A 19,351-nucleotide genomic window follows, 5' to 3' on the forward strand; every position below is an offset into this window, starting at 1 on the left:
CTTTGGGGTCATCTCCTCCACGTTGTGCCCTGATGCAGGAACAAGCAATTAACTTTTAAAACTTTCCAGTATCTCCGGACCTCACCGTGCTCTTTTCCAGGGGGAGACTCAGCCCCTTTAGAGTTCCCTGAAACAGGCTCCTATGTAGCGCATACAAACTCATCTCCTCAGCCACCTTTCACAGTCCCTCCCAGATCTCTGTGGCACTGTGGGCAAGGTGGGCAACCACACACCTAGGCTATTCCTGCATGTGTTCATTTATCCTCTGTTCCTAAAATCATCCACTGATTGAAAATCCACAACCTCCTGAGGTAGCTCCATAGTCTCTTCTCTTCACTACTCGTATTTTTGCTGTTTTCCCAACAGATTTTTTTCTGTTTTCCCAACGGATACACAACTTACATCTCTCTCTGGTGCAAATTAGTCTGCTCTCTTCTCTGAGCCTGCAGAACAGTGAGACCATCTTTTTTATAACAATCCTGTTTGCAGGCTGTTATTTTCCTCAACCTTATAGTTTTTCCTTGCTGTTTGCTCTTACCGAGTCAAAACAATGATCAGGGCTACGCAGTACAGCTTCTTTTCATGGAAATTATTAGACAGCATTGGAAAGAAAGAGTATGATCTGACTTAGGGAAAAAAACTTCTGCAACTTGTTTGCCACAGATTATTTCTGTAACTGTCACTTTGGGAATTTCTATAAATAAAATCACTATCACTCTTCTGAGAAGTGAGCATTTACTACCATTTTTTAAACAATGAAAAAATACAGATCTGTTTTTCATCTAAATTCTTTATATATTTGAAATCACTCAGAGAAGAAAGTCCAAAGAAATGTGGTTAGGTTTGACGAAAAGAAGCTTCCCAGTGGGATATTTAACAGAATACCTAGAAAACAGTGTTGAAAGACTTATAATATTTGGAACACATTTTTTTTTACTCTCATTCCATGACCTCTGAGCTCCAGAGGACCTTGCTTGTCTTTAACTCATTATCCTCCATGGTGATAACACTTTGGACCCAGGGGAGAAAGAAGGACTAATTGACCTGCAGCTTGAGCAAGGCTTTTGCTTGACCTTGTACATATTAATGATGGATGTTTGACTTTTAATTTTTTATTATTATTCAAACACTGCACAAGATTTGGCTTTCCTAGTCTGCCTTTTCCTACTACATTATGAAATGCAAAGTGGAAGCACCCGTGAGCGCAGGCACCAACCTCCCCACCGGCACCCCCCCTGCGCCCCCTAGTCTTCCCAGGCTGCCCAGTACTGCCTGGGGGAGTGCATGGGGTGAAGTGGTGAGTCAGCTGGTGAAAGGAGGTGGTAGTTCACATACTGCCCCAAAGGGCTTTTCCTTTCTTTTGTCATCTGCCCTCTTTGGGTCCCCTAAGCTCTGAGCACTTTTCTCTGCGGAACTCCCCAGGAAAAAGAGGGCAAAAATTCCACAGCATTTGACTGGAGGGGATGCAAACAAATCTGTAGTGCTAGATTAATGCCACTGTCTATGATCACCAGCAGCTTCAAATACATCACTAATTAATTTTTAATAAAAGGAAGTTAATGGATATTTTAAGCTTAGAAAGGGAAAAGCAAACCAAAAGTCACTTGAAAGTATATTGCAGTAGCTCATATAAATGTAATAAATGGACACGGCATAGAATAAATATTACTTTTAGTAATGATTGCTCACTTTACAAAGAAAAAGAAGAGTGAAAGAACAATGAGGGCTCTGGAAAACGTTGTCTTGCTTAATATGAACATTTGCGCATCACTATCAGCATTTAGGGACTGATTCTGAAACTGCTAAGTACTCTTCCCTTCCATTAACTACTGTGGGGGTTGAGAGCACCTGGCATCTTGAGGAATCAGGCTCTTTGGCGGTTTTAATTTAGTCTGACAATAACACTGAATAAAAATATTCTTGGGGATAGCCCGCAATTACATAGCATGAGCTCATTTCTTCATTATAAAATGTGAGCTGAAACCATTCATAACTGCCAGCCAATATTACAACAGGCAATTCCAGTTTTTCATTGCATGGGAAAAGCACTAGCAAGCTTTAATGAGTTTCAAAAATAGCTGCCACATCAGAAAATTGTAATTGTGCTTGTTTTTCTAATGTGAATACCTGTTCAGCAGACATCGCTTAAACAATAGCATCCAAATAGACCAGGGCATGTAAAATAGCTACTTTATTTGTCAGCTGCACACCCATTGTTTTCAGTCAGAGCCTGCAGAGCAGCTTCAGCTGTACATTCCTGGGAAGTGAATAATATCAGTTGAGATTACGCTACAGTACCACATCTATTACAAGCACATTATAAAGATTGAATATAACCTAATTAGGAAATGCTGAAGTTGGCTGGGTGTGGATGTGGGCTGGTAAAGAGTCATTTTACATGACCTTCACTTACTGAGAATGAGAGTTCACAGAGGATAAAGCAAAGGTAACCGTGTAGATTTCAGTCCTGAATCCAGATATCACATACGCATCTCACATTCCTCGTACCATTGCCGCTAAGCTAAACAATTGCTCCCCAAGTTTCACTTCCATTACACTCTTTTGTAAACACACAGTGAATCCAGCAGGACAAACCAAATTTGGTCACATTCTTATTTTTGACCCTAGTGAGACTTACAGCTCTATTCCAGCTTTTAGTGCTGGAAGAGGTTGCAGAGGGAGGCAGCCAGAGTTTCTCCCAGGAGGCTGGTGTTCTGTGTGCCCTTGCAGAAGGTTGAGTTTCCCCAATATCACCTACTACAGAGCTCCTTCTCCCCATCACCCAAGCCCTGCTGGCTCACATAAGAAAAGAGAGCTTAGCAAGCCCGTGCTCTCCTTTGGGTCTTCGCACACTCTCTTGGCTGGGTATTAATCCAGCACCAAAGACAGCAAATACCTGTAGACCACAGTGTCCTACCTGGATGATGGGACAATTCCAGCTGTAATGTAGCTTCAGTTTTTCTTCATTTTTGGATTTGGATGGGATGTATTTAGAGAATCAGAAGATCTTCTGTTGGTTTGTTTTTTACAGATTCCTCAAGGGCTTATCTTTACCGGACAAGTGAAGGCACAAGGTCTTCCAGCAGCTTCATGGGACCTGCCTCCTCCTGTAGGTCTGGCCCTGCTGCCATCCCTTCTGGTTTGCAAGACAGGGTTATTTCATTGCTTTCTGCTTGCAGCCTTACTGCAGCACCACTGATAAGCATTATGGGATTTCACAGCTCTAAAAATCTGTATTGGCTGGCCCTGTGTCTGCACATTGTTGTTAGCCAGGCATGCTGCTGGCTAACAACAAGTCACTGACAAAATGCTTTGAAACATGCCTCGTGTCTTGCATTTACCTCCTGGTTCCAAAATGAAAGTTGCCTTAATGCCAACAGCTGGAACAGATCAGTACTCCAAGTTGGACTCATGCCTTACCACTGATTGGAATAGAGGTTGCAGAGAGAAAACTTCAGTGTGCCAAGCTGAAAGTAGTTTACTATGTTTATGGCACAAAGTCTCATCTGTACAGGTACTCACAAAGGACAGACCAGTTTTCCCACAGCACACCACAGAATGATGCAATTGAGCATGCAGTTAAAACCAGTAAATATCCCCTCAGACATCACGCTATGTCCCATAACAGAATATAGTACCACTTGAGCATAGCTCTGCTGTTCATGTACATAGACCTGAGCCAAAAATCAGCAATTACCCATTTTCTTTGTCACAAATATATTTTTGAGATCCCGTTCCCACTGGAAACAAAAGAATGATTTATCTTTTCTTGTGTTGGCCTTCACATATTGTTTAAGTACTATGAAATTGATTCTCAGCTGATTTTACTCTAAGTCAAGAACTATTAAGATCAATGGCATTACGCTGGTGTAAAATCACACGCAGGCATCACTTGAAGAAATACACTTCACAGAGACGTGTCTCTAATATGTATTTACTACAGTGTACATTTCTGCATCTCCTGATGTTCCCATAGCTGTGCAGTCCCCGTCCTGTCCCCTGTAGATTGGGACCATGTCTGCCTCTACCATAGACTCCATAAACACTGAAGAGTTAGCCATTCTCACAAAGGTGATCAGCTATGTCTATCCTCTGCATCAATATCAACTAAATCTGCACTTAAAATGCAAAATTTATAAAACTACCACAGTCCCACAAATATTCTCTAGTTTACAACTTACACAATTCGCCAACCAAGCTTGAAACCACCAAAACCACCCCAGATTGTAAAGGTCTGACTTTTTCCCATTGCCTGGTGTCCCAGGAGCAGTTACAAGAAGCAAGCTGCTACCTTACTTTTGAAGCACTGGTACTGAACCTGTTGTCTGTGGGCCCCTGGTGCCCGCTTCTGAGGGGTTACTGAAAGGTAAATAAGAAAAATATGCTCGTTGTCAGTAGGTTTACATCTGCACATGAAAATTTTTAGGAGTCCACAAAGTGTGAAAGATGGAAGCAGCTATTCAGGAAATGCAGGTTCACACCTTTTTCTTACACATGGTAAAGATCCAGTGATTTATTTCAGACTGAAAACTATTAGTGGGAACAAAATATAGGGAAAGCTTAAAAATGGCTAGCCTGGTAAAATCTGAAATACATCTTTTAAAGATACCTCCATTTTGTAGGATACCTAGTGCATTTGCAGAAAAATGTCTGGAAATCTATTAACAAAGATATAACTGTTACATGTTTTAATTTTCATAATACATCAATTATGGTAATGTTTTTACCTGTGCTCCTGTTACATAATTAGATGACCCGACATCTGTCTAAACAAACAACATACTGTATGTGATTAAAACACTGATCAAATTGCATAGGATAATAATATGACAGTACTGGAAAAATTCATTTGCTTGTGATAGAGTTGTGTTTTTTTCCCCAGACAAAAATACTTTCATCTGAAGAATGTAACTGTCATTAACTCCTCTCCTCTCCCTTCCTCGCAATCCCACATGTATATAAATATGTTGTCATCCTACGTGATCATTTGGGAAGCAACTAGACTAATCTTTTTAAATGCTTTAACAGCCTACAAACTGGCCGTCAACAACAGGCAAAAAGTACCCTGTTAGTGTAATTAAAGCCTAGAGTAAGAAAACTCCCACTTAATTCAGTAGGAATTTTGCCTGCACTAGCTTAGTCCAGAACCAGCTGCTTACGGTTTGGGGGATTTTTGACACTCACTGAATATTTTAAACCCCATTCTGTTTTAGCTAAATTGTTCTATTTGACTAACCTCTTAAGCAAACTGGTATGACTGGAACACATATTTTAGAGAAGAAAGGTGGGCACCAAACCTTAATCAACAGTCTTTCTGCTGAATGACATAATTTGTTTTTCTTAAGTAACCACAATACTTATAGGTTTTTATTTGGGGTCTGGTATGTTTAATGTTGGCAGTTTATTTTTTTTTTAATGTTTACTATAGGTGTATTACACTTACACTTATGTCTGTAAAAACTACTGGAGTGGAACAAATAGAGTCAGTTAGTAACATCTGCCAGTTTACTAGAAACACACAAAGTGCTTTTGTTATAAAATTTCCATTACTTGCAGCAGCCAGTGCTCGAAACCTCTAAGAACAGCTCCTTCTATTTGGTCTAAATTTTCAGGTTGCTACACAGAAGTATGTGTTAACCCAAACCTGATTATACTTTTGTGTTGATATCATCTGACAATGGAATTTTAAAAAAAAAAAAGCCCAGAAGTTTGTTACAAGCCCTCCTGTAAGTGCGGACAATATGGAATCTAACAAACCTTGTTGGATCTGAACTAGCACTGCCTAGGGAGCAGAAACCCACACTGCTTTCCAACCATTTGTTTATTCAGCCTGCCTGAATACTTAGAAAATCCGTTACACGCATCTTTATGTTTGACTTCTAGTTGTCTGTTCAAGGCTGTAAAAAGTAAACTGAAAGAACTAGAAAAATCTTAAATTTCTTTCAGATACCTATTCTTCCTCCATTTTGATCTGATTTGTAAGAAGTGGGAGTGTCTTTTTTTTCTCATCTACTTTTGAGTTCCTTACAAGTATTTCAGGTAGATTCATCAATCCTCAGTTTAATATTGGAGCCACATCAGCTTAAAGCTAGGGTATTTCCAGCCACGGGCAGCTATCTTGCATTTCTATGCTTGAAGAAATGTCCTTTCTACTCAGCCTATTCCATTTTAAACTGGACTCCTAACTGGCGCGCAAATCTCAGTTGTATATTTTATGCAGTACAGACACATCTTTTGGAAAAAAAACCTTGGCATGATGGAAAAATGTCACGTGATGACTCTCTCGTGACACCTCCAACAACAAAAAACTGACTTAAAAAATGCATCACTGAAAAAAATGCCAGAGCAGATTACAATAAATCCCCTAGTGGATTCTATCAAGAAAGGAACGTGTCTTACTCAGCGTTTACGCACAGTTGACCAGTTCCTGAAGCCCTGAGTAAAGATTTACTCAGGCTCTGATTTGGTAGGATGCGCACGTGGAGATGCAGAGGCCATCCTTCCTGAAAGCATGCCAGAGCCCTCAGCATTTCCAGTGGTTTGGAGAAGGGAGGGAGGTATCAGCTGGGAGGAGGCAGAGGAGGGGGTCCTATTTCTTCATCTCAGTGTTTTCATATTTACCTTAGTTTGGCCTTGCTTGCCATTGTGTAGTGTTTGTTTTAAAAGTGACTCAGAATTTATGGAGCCTTTCAGGAGGATGTCCCGCAACCTGTGATTCATGACATCCTGCAGAAATTGCATGCTGGTTAGTAACACCCTCTCTGTGCGGAACTGCATTTCTGAGCTGTGAAACATGACAAGTGCTGACAAGCCCTTCTAACCTACTTCTGTTAAAAGCCTATTTTGTGATGTACAGCTTTTCAGAGTATAGGTCTACCCCCTTAAAAAGCTTCCAGAGTGTTTGGTGGCAGCTCACAGGCCCCACAGAGCCCACCCATCCCTCCACACGCACTGACCCACAAGTAATAAGGGGGTCGTATACAAAGAGCTTGCATACATCCATACTATATTATCCAAGAAACGGTTGGATTTTAGAATACAAGCTTCCAAATTAAACATTCAGTCTGTAAAGCCAACCGCCATGGCCAGCACTCCCTGCTGTGGAGCAGTCCCGGGGATTTTGCCCAGGAGAGGTTATCTTACGGCTCACTTGAGTTCAAAGGAAAGTTTGTTGACTTCAGGTAGCTCTCTGCCTGGCAATATGCCTAATAAGATTTACAAGTTCGGAGCATGTTGACTAGCAAGTTAGTTATATCTAATTTTAAATTACGCTGCTATTTAGAATAAATAAATCCCCACAATATTAACAAATGAACATTATTAACACCTAGGGAAATTAATTTTGAAATATGCAGTCTCTTAAAAGTGAAATGTAAATAAAAATCTAGGAAGGAAAGCGCCATTAAAAGCAAGCTACTATAATGATGCGGCATGCCAACAGTTGGGCTTTGTAGTTCATTATGAGTTCCCATGGAACTTGCTGGTACTTTGCTGCTGAGATTTGGCAAAAGGTGCCCTTAACAGAAAGTCCTGCCTGGACATCAAACTGACTTACAGGAACATAGAGCCAATAACCGTATTATCTATGCCTTATGGTTTGGGGGATTCCTTTTCTGCAGGGTAAGAAAGTTTTACTCTCCTCAATGGGGATTACCTGAAAGGAAAACATTGATCAGAGAGATAAATACTGACCTGAACTGAATTACCTACAGCTAAATAAACATTTCTGTGGGTGGGGACATGACAGTTGACACTAGAGAAGGATCAAGAAACACTGAACTTATACATTCCATCACTTCTCATTTTGGAGTAGTATTGCTATTTGCTGTAAATAGCTGTGGCTTCAGCTGAGCTGTACAGGATATCGTAAACTGAAACACTTCCGAAAAAACACAATGCCTGCACAGGTGCAGTGAGCCAGCAGGATGATATAAAGAGTTATTTTGTGACGCTCATCCTCACAAATATATGTGTCTCTTGATCCCTGTGACCATAAGAAACCCTTTAGCCACCTTTGAAAACTCCAACATGCGAAGAATGTTTTCAAACAGGATGACAAGGCTACATCCTGCACGGATTTGAAAGGAATTGATTGCGAAGAGCAGGCAATAGCCCTTAATATCCTTCCTGCTCAGTTGGCCCTCCTATCGCTGCTGATCTCAATATGGGGAAGTCCCAAATAAATAGCAGCTTTAAACTTCCCCTGTTGTGCCGCATTCCTGTTTGGCATCTAAACCCCTATTATTTGCTATCCAATGGGGAGACAAATGGATCATTGATTAGATCATGGTAGGTTTGAATTGAGGAATGTGAGGACGTGAAATTGCAGCACCATTAGATCACCCTGGGCTGATAGCTGCTACAAACGAACCTCGCCCCACTGTTTTTCAAGGATCTTTCCCATTCCCTGTGGAACACAGGTATCCCTTGTAGATGCAGCTGGCACATCCAGGCTGTGTCTAGGCTGAGGGCAGATGCCTGCTTTGGCACCCAGTGAGGATGCTGGCCTCCTCACAGTGCCGGCAAGGTCTGGCCCTGAGCACATGGCAGCTCTCCGCTCAACTGCCATGTTGCTTCCTGCAGAAATCCGGGCAGGGAGGAGACAGCGTGTGTCTGACTTTACCTCCAGTATGCAACTGGGAAGCGGCTGGGCTGTCCTCACCCAGGGAACGGGAAGTGCTTCTGGATCCACCAGTTTGGACAGGCCTCAGGCTGGTTCTACAGTGATAGATTGGTTTGGGCGTGAGAGTCACCCCTCTCTAGGTTCAAAACGCATGAGCCACACCTCGTCCTTGTTTTGCATCTCACATCCAAGCTCTTGCAGCATCCACGTGGTGCTTTTTGACCTTCCAGCAGTAATGACCCTCTAGTAATCAACCTTTCTCTCCCTCCACAGTCGTTACCTGTAATTAGGGGCAGATTGGCAAGTGGGGGACGGTGGGAAGGCAGGAACAGGGCATTGCCTGATTGCCGCTTGCTCAAGGACTCCCTGTACTGATGATGTGCAGCGCTGGGATGTTTCGAGCAGGAGGGGACTCAGCCTTAGGAGCTGGTGTTCTTCTGGCTGTGGGGTAAGGATCTGCCAGGAGCAAAGCAAGGGATTTGTTGCGGAGATGGAGGGTGTGTTTGGCAGAAACCCACAGTGCCACTGACCGCCGCGAGGCTCTGCTGTGGGCACCTCCAAGGGAAAGCAGGGGCTGGATTATATCTGTGGCTGGCTGCACAGATCTCTGTGTTTTCTCTTAACTCTCTCTGCAGTTACCCAATAATTGTGTAACTTTTATCAGGGCTGTTTGTTCTTCCTCACAGTTCATCCATGTCCTGTCTTTTCGCTCTGTTTGTTTTTCCAAGTTTCAAAGAGTGAAAAGAGAATTTCACGTGATTTTGTGGGACAACAGACTCCAATAGTAACTGTGTCTTTTGCTAATATGCTTTTTGCCAGCAACTAAATGGTGACTATTAGTATTCATTTCCATAACGTAGGTCTCATAAAGAAAATGGCATAATCAAATAATGCAGCATTTTGTATTACTTACTTAATGGAAGGAAAAGGCTGAGATAATTTACCACTTCATCATTCTCCAAATTAAAAGTCTGGTGCTTGCGGCCTCTAACCAGAGCTCCAATTTGTTACTATTAGGGTAAGAAAAAAAAGGGATATGCTGACGGGCCAAATTCTGGTAAAATGATCATAGAATCATAGACTCATGATGATCTTTTAAGGGGCTGATTCTGCTTTCATTAAGTGTAGTGCAAATCAGAAGGAAAATTCACAGGTATCAGGGGAGCTGCAATGCAAAAACATCAGCTCTGACGGATCTGGATATAAATATCTGGATCTTAGGTATTTATAAGAAAAGATGTAGCGTTCACGTCTGTCCTATGTTTGTTCACAGTTTAGTTTAAAGAAGAATGTGCAAACCAAAAGCTCAGCTTGACAGTGATTACTTAGTTCCTATTTTCTTTTCCAAAACATATAGGTCTAGATTTCCTTCTACCTTTTATTTTGATAATTTCATAAATTCATGAATAAAAGAAGAAATAAAAGAATCTGCACTAAGTAGGTAACGTTGTACTTTTTGTTTAAAATAAGTCTTTAATATATAGACTAAGCTAAGGCACTGGCATGAAAACCAACTTTTAAGTGAAGATGAATATACTTCTATAGTGTTCCCTGTAAAATGTCCTGAATCTCCATGTGTATCAGAGGAAGTAATTAATTATCTCTTAGCAATGGCCAAGTGGTTCTAGATAAAAGGCTTAAAACTGGACTTTGAAGGTATTATTGTTTTCATTAATTGGAAGGATGAACTGGATCAGAGCTGATGAGTCATCGAAGGAGCCTGCTGGAATGTTGCTCCAGCTGCATATCGGGATCTGCAGGTGCACGTTTCTTGTCCCAGATATTCAAAATTAATAGGGAGGCATACAACATTCAGCAAATTCTTACTAGATGGAGAATGTTTTCTCCGAAGGAGCGAGGCATGGCAGCCAAACTCCTCGTGGCAGCATATAGTACATAGTATATAGTATGGAAATGCAGTGATTTCTGATCTGCTTCAACTTTCTGCCTTGGTTTCTTTTCTTGGCAGTCCAAATGTAATAACACACTAGTGAGCAGGAGCCAGTACGAAGAGCTGTCTTGAATGTTTTCCTACATTTTTTTGCCATTTTTGCCTCTAGCCTACACTGAAAGAGAAAGTGAACATCCTGAGGCTGGCAGCCAGCCAAAAGCTTAGGGACTTCTCGCCTACAAGAGTTTCTTGTGGAGCACAGGTCATGTGCAAAAGATGTAAGCTATTGTTAAACGTGACCTATTGTTACTCGGTTTGTAATCTAGAACAGTTTAGAGTCACCTCCGCTGTGCTCTGCAAAGGACTCTGCCTACAAAATCCAGCTTATTCTATTGGCAACACATTACACTTCTAGTCAAAGTATTGAAAAATATATTTCCTTTTAAACACCGTGCATTTATAAAATGTTTTGTATTTTTTATCATGTATCTTGTAAGGTGTTTGGTTTTCATTATGAAATATATTTCCTTTTAAACACCGTGCATTTATAAAATGTTTTGTATTTTTTATCATGTATCTTGTAAGGTGTTTGGTTTTCATTATGAGCAACTACTGAGAGAATTTCTGAGTGTTTTATCCCATTCCTCCTAAGGCTTCCTTTAATTCTAAACAAGAGACATTATAGTTGTGTACCTTTAATAAGACTTTTCTGACCTGAGCAACAGAAAAAGATGAACTGTAATCATGGAAAATTATGCAATTAATCTGAATTGAGTTTGATCCAGCTCTAGTCATTAATATATAATATAATACAGACTTTTGATTACATGATTTGATTAGTCAGTCGGAAGACATGCGTCTGCAGGAGGACTTTTTAAATTTATATTTACATTCTTTCCAACAGTACTAGCATGCATTAACAGCTGTGAATGATACAGCAAAACAGCCATTCCTGGCATGTCCCCTCGTTTGTTGTTTGCTTTCTGTTTCCCAGCATGTGCCCTCTTTTTGCCTGGAAATCTTGCCTGGGCAAATTTTCATCACTTTCTATATTTGTCTGGGATTTCCAGCCTTCCTAGAGACAAGTTCTTGCTGAAAGGTCAGATGCTGTTTTGCATATGCCCTGTACTGACATATGAGCTGACAGTTTTGGACCTGGCTTTTATACAGAGGTCCTAGATAACCACAAAGTATGTACACACAGTATGGATATATACCTCAGTTGCACAATGCCCGGTGCTTTGGCAAGCATAGGATATACCCTGTGTGCATTATATAGTCACCTTGGACCTATGCAATCAGTGTGACCCTTATAGGAAGAACCAGCTTTAGTGACTGAGGTGGTGTTGCAGAATTACTCTGTGGAGGGGCAGTAGGTCTAGGAAATCCCAGACGTGCGTATAGTGGTGCCATACAGAGATAAAGCATCTGCGGCAGAGTTCAGCTGGTCCTAGCCTCAATTGCATGAGAATAGCTATTTAATCAACTTTAATTCTGTACTTTCAGTTAATTAGCCTTGGCTTTCCTGAGTGCTTTCTCAAAGACAAGCTCTCAGCAGAGATAGTCTCATTTCTCGCTTGGCCCAGCTCTAGGGTTTTTTCAGGACTACCAGAGATTTTGGATGTTGCTGCCTTTTGTGGCTTAATATATTTGTGAATACACATTAGACCTTTAATTATATTTGGGATTTCAAAGAACTCCCGATGATCTCCCATGACAAGATCATTCATTCTGTGGGCCCACAGAGCACACAAATATATGACCCTCTGAAGTGTAACTGAAACATTGAGGTATAGTTCCTTTTTCAATTGACTCATTTTAACTGGAATTTAGAATAATCAGACATTATATATTTTAGATTTATGTAATTACATAAGCACCACTAAGACTACAAATAAAGCCTTAGATCATTGTGAAACAGCAATAACAGTCCAAGAAAAACTCCAAGTTACCAGAAGAATGTTCACTTATGGAAGGGAAGATAAATATTTCTAAGACTCACATCATAATTTTAGCTGTATCTGAAAGATTTTTTTTTTTTTCCAGTTTATCTTTTACCTTTGGTAATTAGAAGTTATGGTTCTTGCCCTGAGGAGCTCCGATTTCCATTCAGCTTTAATTTCAGTGCATGAATGGAATGCAACCCTCTATGCAAAATGCACATGCCGCCCCGTGGGTTTCTCATCGCTGAAGATGTGCTTGCCTGGTGCTCCGTGAGCTAGAGCAGGAAAAAAAAAAAAAAAGCCCTGCATTTTGGGTTGTGCAATGTCCTTTGTTTATGAGTGTGTGGGATAGATTTGTACACAGATAGGGCTGCTGGTATCATTTCCATATATGTGAGTTTGTCAAGTATATGTTTACCTTTTAATCATGATCGTGTTTGTGCTCATTACATGGTTTTGCTTCATTAACTCTTTCATTCTGAATTTTCAGTCAGGAAGGCATTCCCTATCCATTCTTTTCCAGAAATAATATAGTAAAATAGATAAACATTAAAAAAGGAAAATCATCACTTGCCAAGATTGTAAGTCCTAAAGAATTTAGTCAGTTGGTTTTAAATTTTTTTATCTAAAATAATAACTGCATTTATAACACACCAGCTCCCTTTCCAACTAAACTATTTTGGGATCAGTAAAATCAGAATAACATATGGACCATACCAATTAAAATTTTATCAGGAGCTGTTTTACCATGCAGTTTATTTTCTGCAATCGCAAAAGTCAGGCATCCAAAAATAATACGATAGTTTCCCCCCAAGTCATAAGATTTTAGGTAATAAAAATGTTGATGCTGTTTTTAATCCTTTTAAACAAAAAGTGTTTAAATGCTTTTAAACAAAGTGTTAGATACACTTTGTGTGACCTTCTACCTAGTCTCTCTCATACCTTGCTCTAAAAACAGCACATGATATTATATTTCATTCTCCTTAAAAGCCCACTATGTCCCTGGACATTCAACAGATCTCTCTGACATATCATCAATTTCTGTGCCGTTTTACTCAAATCAAAAGTATTTCCAAGTACAAATCATTCCATATGTGCATTAAATTAATCAGTGCAAGTTTTCTCATTAATATGGTGTCTGTTTACGTATATACACATTAGCAATAGGCAATATGAAGATTTAATCCTGTTTACACGTTAGGTACTGTATTTCTTCATTTAGCCTTGCCAGTACCAACATTTTGCAGAACGGGAGTCAAGCTTTGAGGTCAGCCTACAAATCACAGTATTAACAATAAATAAATGAATTTTTTTTTTTCTCATCTTTTTTGTGTCTTTATAACTTATTTAATAGTACCATGTCCTCATGCTTTTTGCAGCACAGAATTACAGGAACTAAGTTTTTTATGAAATATAGTAAATAACATAGGACTTAGAGTGAAAGGCTGTGTTGGCAGCTGTACTGCCGTTGTAATATCATTTAAAATTTTCCTGCTTTCCTCCCCTGCCAGCTATATATAAGGACATTTAAAGTGATGTAGGGGGAAAGAAATAGCAGTCTGGCTACAACGGGCTTGAGAAACTGTCACAAAATCAGTGTCTAGTTTGCAAAAAGAAGTTTGTCGTTGTAAGTATAGATCCCACATTTTTTCATGTACTTAAAAGCATAGTGAGGAAATCTGAATGAGGAATGAATAGTGGACTGAAAAAAAGGATTAAATAGCAAAACAGTCTATCCTAAATTTCCAGCTCATTGTATCTAGAATGACATATATACTGAGCTTAACATGAAAATAGGTGGAGGGGTAAACTAGGATTTCTAATACTGTGTATAGTTCAGAAACACAAATGCTTGTAGTGCCCTTATATATATATATATATGCCCTTATATATATATATATATATATACACACAAACATTGGAAACCCACCCAATTTTGAAAAATACAGTAGCTCAAGAGTAGATGTGAACACTACTGCACAGTCTGCTACTTTTCAACAAACTCTTTACTTGAAACATGTTCAATATGGAATACAAGTAGTACCTTATCACAGTCTCCACATTTCAGGGATATTTATTGTGAATTATGAACACACACATGGGGAAACAACTGGCTACCTTCTTCTTCTGATGGATCAAATTCAGTGCAACTTTCAGCATTAGCAGCAATTGCAATGAGTTGTGTTCCCCACCCACTACTACCCCCTGAAAATTCAAGACCAGATTCAAGGCTGACTGGAGCCAATCAAAGGACTCCTGTGTTTCAGGAAGACTTGCATTAATTCGGCAATACCTAAACAAATCATTCAAATCCTCCTTAGACCCTCATCTTTCCCTTGGGGGGTTACAGATTTATGGAATTATCATAAATGAGTTTTATGACCATATTGAGAAATGCCTTCTCCTTACAATATATTTCTTCTTCCCTTAAACTTGACCCTGTACATATACTTTTAAAACCCTTTAACCATCTAACTTGTGAATATACACACATATACACATATATGTGTGCACTTATACGTACATATAGCTATTTCAAGGGTCTTTAAACAGCAGTAACATACAATTTGTTTAGTCCTCATGTGGTCCACACTTGGTGTTATTAGTGCCCCGCATGTACTGAAATCAGCATTCGTGATCCAGGAACACTTTATATTTGTGAAACTCCCAAATCAAAATTTGCACCTCTGGCACAAGATGTGTTTATTCTGTACTTCCTAATTCAGTGAAGGGGTTCTGATAATAAGCTAAACATATCTTTTACCTGAATCTGTCTGATAATGGCTCTCAGCAGGATAAATAGGCTTTCAAAAAGCCCTGTGATAATTGCAGCTGAACTGCTTCCTATATTTTAACCAGATCTTTTTAGCTCTAGTTGGATAAATGTTTTAAGTCGCTGCTGCTATCTTTCCCCCTCTGCGCACCCCAGATTCATGTCCCTACTTTTGGCAGTGGATGGGCTTTGCTTGTGCCACTATAATTGTTTTTCAGCCAGATCAGTTCTCCAGCTCACCCTGTGGCTGCCCAAATATGTATATTGGCACCAAGTAGGAGATGATCAGGGCACGGGCATTAGCAGCTCAGGCCAGGGCAAGATTGTGTCCTCCAGCAACAGCTGATACCAATTTCTGCTGGCTGAAAGTGTTAGTCAACACTTGGACGTCAATACGTTGCACAAGACATAATAAAGCATAAAAGTACAAAACAGCCTCTCTATCAGATCTACTGTTTATTGAGAAGTCCTACAACGAGCCATGGAGGTTGACTACTACTGATTTGGAAAGGATTCTGTGCTGGCGCTGGTATGCACATGTCACCCACTATGTCACAGTCATTCATACAGATCTAAAATTGCAAGCCCAAAAATAGCTAAAGTACCCCTAAAACCTCATTCCTCAGCTGAACCCTACTGAATGCCACTGAACCCACCCAGAAGAAGAGGCATCGCCCCAGAAGTGCGCCCGACCTCAGCCTCAGTATTTTAGCTTAACCCACACACAGTGTGGGAGGAAGCAGATCTTAAAACTGTAATGGGAACAGTTGGGGTTTTTTTTAATTTCTGAAGACTGGAGCCAAAGTCAGTCACATTCTCGTTGTTAGACAAAACTATGTCCGCTAGAGGGCTCTTTTAATTTTGTCTAATAAAATCAGAATTAAAATTTCATTAAAATATTAAAATCAAAGTATATAGTTACGTGAACTGTTAGAAATTGAAAGCTGAGCCGTATCCTACTGAAAAGGTAAATACTGATAATAATACTTAGCATTTTTTGATTCAAAACACACTTGATTATCCACTAATTATCAACTGATTATCAACTGATTATCAATTAACCACTAATTTATGCTCATAACACCTCCCTGACATGGCATTGACTTCCATTTTATGCATGGAGTCATGCCAGTAGATCAGATTTACCTGACACCAGATTCTGATTCAATGATGCAGCGAAGATCAGACTTCAAATTCCTGAGCACATTGTCTTCCCACTGGCAATTAATAGTATGACAAATTTAGGTACCTGAGTAAATGTGAACAAAGCTTTTCAGTAGCCAACCTGTATTATAAAGGATAATTTTTAATTATCAATTACTGATTGATTTTATCTATCTGAACCTGAAGCCTGCAGCCTGGATTTTCCTAGAGTTTACATGGTCACCTCTACCAAGAGAAAGTGAAGATAAATTCCTTCCAAGTAAGAAGTGCATCATTTTACATTCACTAACTGACAAGAGGAAGTGTTTCCACAAGCGACGTGGGGCTCTGGACGGGAAACTTCACACTCTAATCTCAGACTGTAGCATCATCCTGCTCCTCACACCATAAGGCAGATGGAGTATATTGCATTGCTCCAAGAGAAAACTCTGGAAAACAAAGAATACGAAAGCGAGGCACGCATCATCTCTACAGCACAATCTTACCTCCGCCTCTCTCACACAATGACACAGCATGTCAGAAACGCAGTAGGTTTACAGATGGTGTGGGGACACTTTGGGAACCAATAGCAAGGCAGAGCCCTGAAGGCCAAACCCTTACCTCTTCTCTTCATTCAGACAAATCTCCAGCTCGGGTCAATTACATTAAGCAGGAGATGATACTTACTTCACACAAGCCCTCTCAAAGTCTGTAAATGTTATTAGTCTCCTTTCTTCTGCTCTCAACATTACTGCTGGTCTACTGCCTTCCTCTGACCCCCGCTAAACCTCGGAGTCCTTTCTGCAGGATACATCCAGCTTGCTGATAATTTCTATGGCAGTAGGAGAGCTTGTATACCTCTGCAGACACAATCTACAGAATTAAGTGTTGACAAAAGCCTTGTTTCTTGTACGTGGAAACTTCCCCTCTTGCTGCAGTCACAGCTCCAGGGAACTGCCGCTCAGTTTGTTCACCATTCCGTACAGCTACGTATAGCCCAGTGGCTGCAGCTGGACTAAGTACAGAGAAATGCTTCAGCTTAAACCATTAGAACACAACCCTAGTAAGAGCAATTATTTCAGTCCTCCTACTGTTTACTTTGCAGGTTTCAGACACCTCAGAGACAAAGCATGACCAAAGCATTTCTCCGAGGAACGCCAAGCTGGGCCAGAGAGGGTGCCTCTGATTCACAGCCCACAGCAGTGGCTACGGTAAGGACAGGCAGGGGATGAAGGGGGAACAGGTTCAGATGGAAATAGCGAGTGTGGAACTGCCCTCCCCTCTCAGCTCTGACTGTTCGGTGCTTTTGACCGCATTTGGCCCCTGCAAGGCAGGAACTTCTGACCTAATCACTCAGCAGCTTTATTTGACCACACTCAGTCTCTCTCTTTAGGAAACATGATTACTGGGTCCTAAATGCTTCCTAGAGTCTTTCATCTTTCCTCTATCTAATTAATGCTAATTTCCTTGATGGCAGTCCTAAAATACAGTTGGAGCCTGGATGTAGATTACAGAGCACTTTACAATATCAGCATTAAATCAGACCAAGATCGTGAAGCACACATAATATGCATTTCCTGAGACTTGTGAAGGGTGGGATTTTATCTTGCGGTGCATTAGTGCCCCTAAGATTGCATAACACTATAAGTCACTCAGTTATCATGACACTTGGTTGCCTGGAAATCCTCTTCTTTTACTTCATATGCCTATTTCATTTTTGTAGACAAATCAGTTTGACACGTGTTAATCTGAAACCATAGCTTTTACCTTTCAGACAGTTTTCAAGAGTGATTTTTGTCAAAGAGCAAAATGTATAATCAACTTGCTGAGAGAAATGAAGAGGGACTGAAATCATCTTTGGAAAGATCACACTCCTATTTTGAGCCGAGAAGTGTACGTGAGACATAACAGAATACACACTAAAACTAAAAGTTACACTCAGCTTGCAGTGTAACAGGTAAGGTACTATTGAATCCATGAAAAGAAAATTATCCTCCATTTTAGTGATACTTCCTTCAGTAAGAAAGGTATATGGGTTATTTTTTAATGTAATATTAGACCATTTGTCTATATGACTCAAGCTAAATCATGCAGACAGCATCATTCCATGTATTATCGAGAAGTCTTTCATATGGGGATACATGACAGTTTGCACAAGCACGTTTCAAGGTGTGTTTGTGGCTGTACATGCAGAAGTGTAAGTGGAATTTGGAGATCAAGTTCTAAAGACATGTCCTAAATGCTCTAAAAGGCAAACCTACCTGGCTCTGTACTCCAATAGCCGCTGTGCTCCATCATCTGGTCACTTCCAGTGGTGGAAAGCAGATATGAAATAAAACTCATTTGGTTTGGTAGCATTGTGTCATCACTTCCAACTGATTAGAGATCTGATCAACCCAGGGAATTCCCACAGATTTCGTCTCTGCTGTTCTGAACAGTATCTCTTTGATGGCAATACACAGTACAGTTTATAACTTGACTCAGATTACTCTTGTAACTCTCAGTTTCCAGTATTGGCTCAGTTTCTCTGTGTCTCTTGTTACTGCCAAAGATCAGAAAACCTCTCAGTAGATCTTCCTAGCTGAAGTACAGTATCTTTTAAAATCCTTTGAAGGAAAGAAAACCCAAACAAAAACACTCTTTCCTCCTTAATAACACCAAACTGCCTCATGTTTTTACCTGAGTTTTTATATAAATTACAAAATAAGAACTTGACCAGAGCACATATATATAGATTTAAGAACAATGATACATTGCACTTTCTCCAGAGATATTTTTCTGAGCCACCATAAATGAAAATCAGTTCACATTTATAATAACAGTTTAGCTTCAGTGACTAGTGACCCAAACCCAAACTATTTTCACTGAAAATTATGACATACACATTTTACAAAACCTATGTGTTATTTAGTTTAAAATCCTCCTCCCTTTTAATGAAATGCAGTAGCTCACATTTCTACTGAAAAAAAAAAATAAAA

The 19,351-nt window shown here is 40.0% G+C and overlaps 1 protein-coding gene across 1 annotated transcript in view; it reads right to left on the bottom strand.

The window, feature by feature from the left end:
- The window catches only part of CDC42EP3 (CDC42 effector protein 3), a 49,550-nt gene extending 30,893 nt beyond the window's left edge, over positions 1 to 18,657 (bottom strand). Inside the window, exon 1 of the mRNA XM_082480386.1 lies at positions 18,635 to 18,657. The gene's annotated coding sequence lies outside the window, so the exon portion shown is untranslated. The remainder of the gene's footprint in view (positions 1 to 18,634) is intronic.
- Between the last annotated feature and the right edge of the window lie 694 nt (positions 18,658 to 19,351).

This window comes from Vanellus vanellus (genome assembly GCF_965231255.1).
Source record: "Vanellus vanellus genome assembly, chromosome: 3".
NCBI classification, from domain to species: domain Eukaryota; kingdom Metazoa; phylum Chordata; class Aves; order Charadriiformes; family Charadriidae; genus Vanellus; species Vanellus vanellus.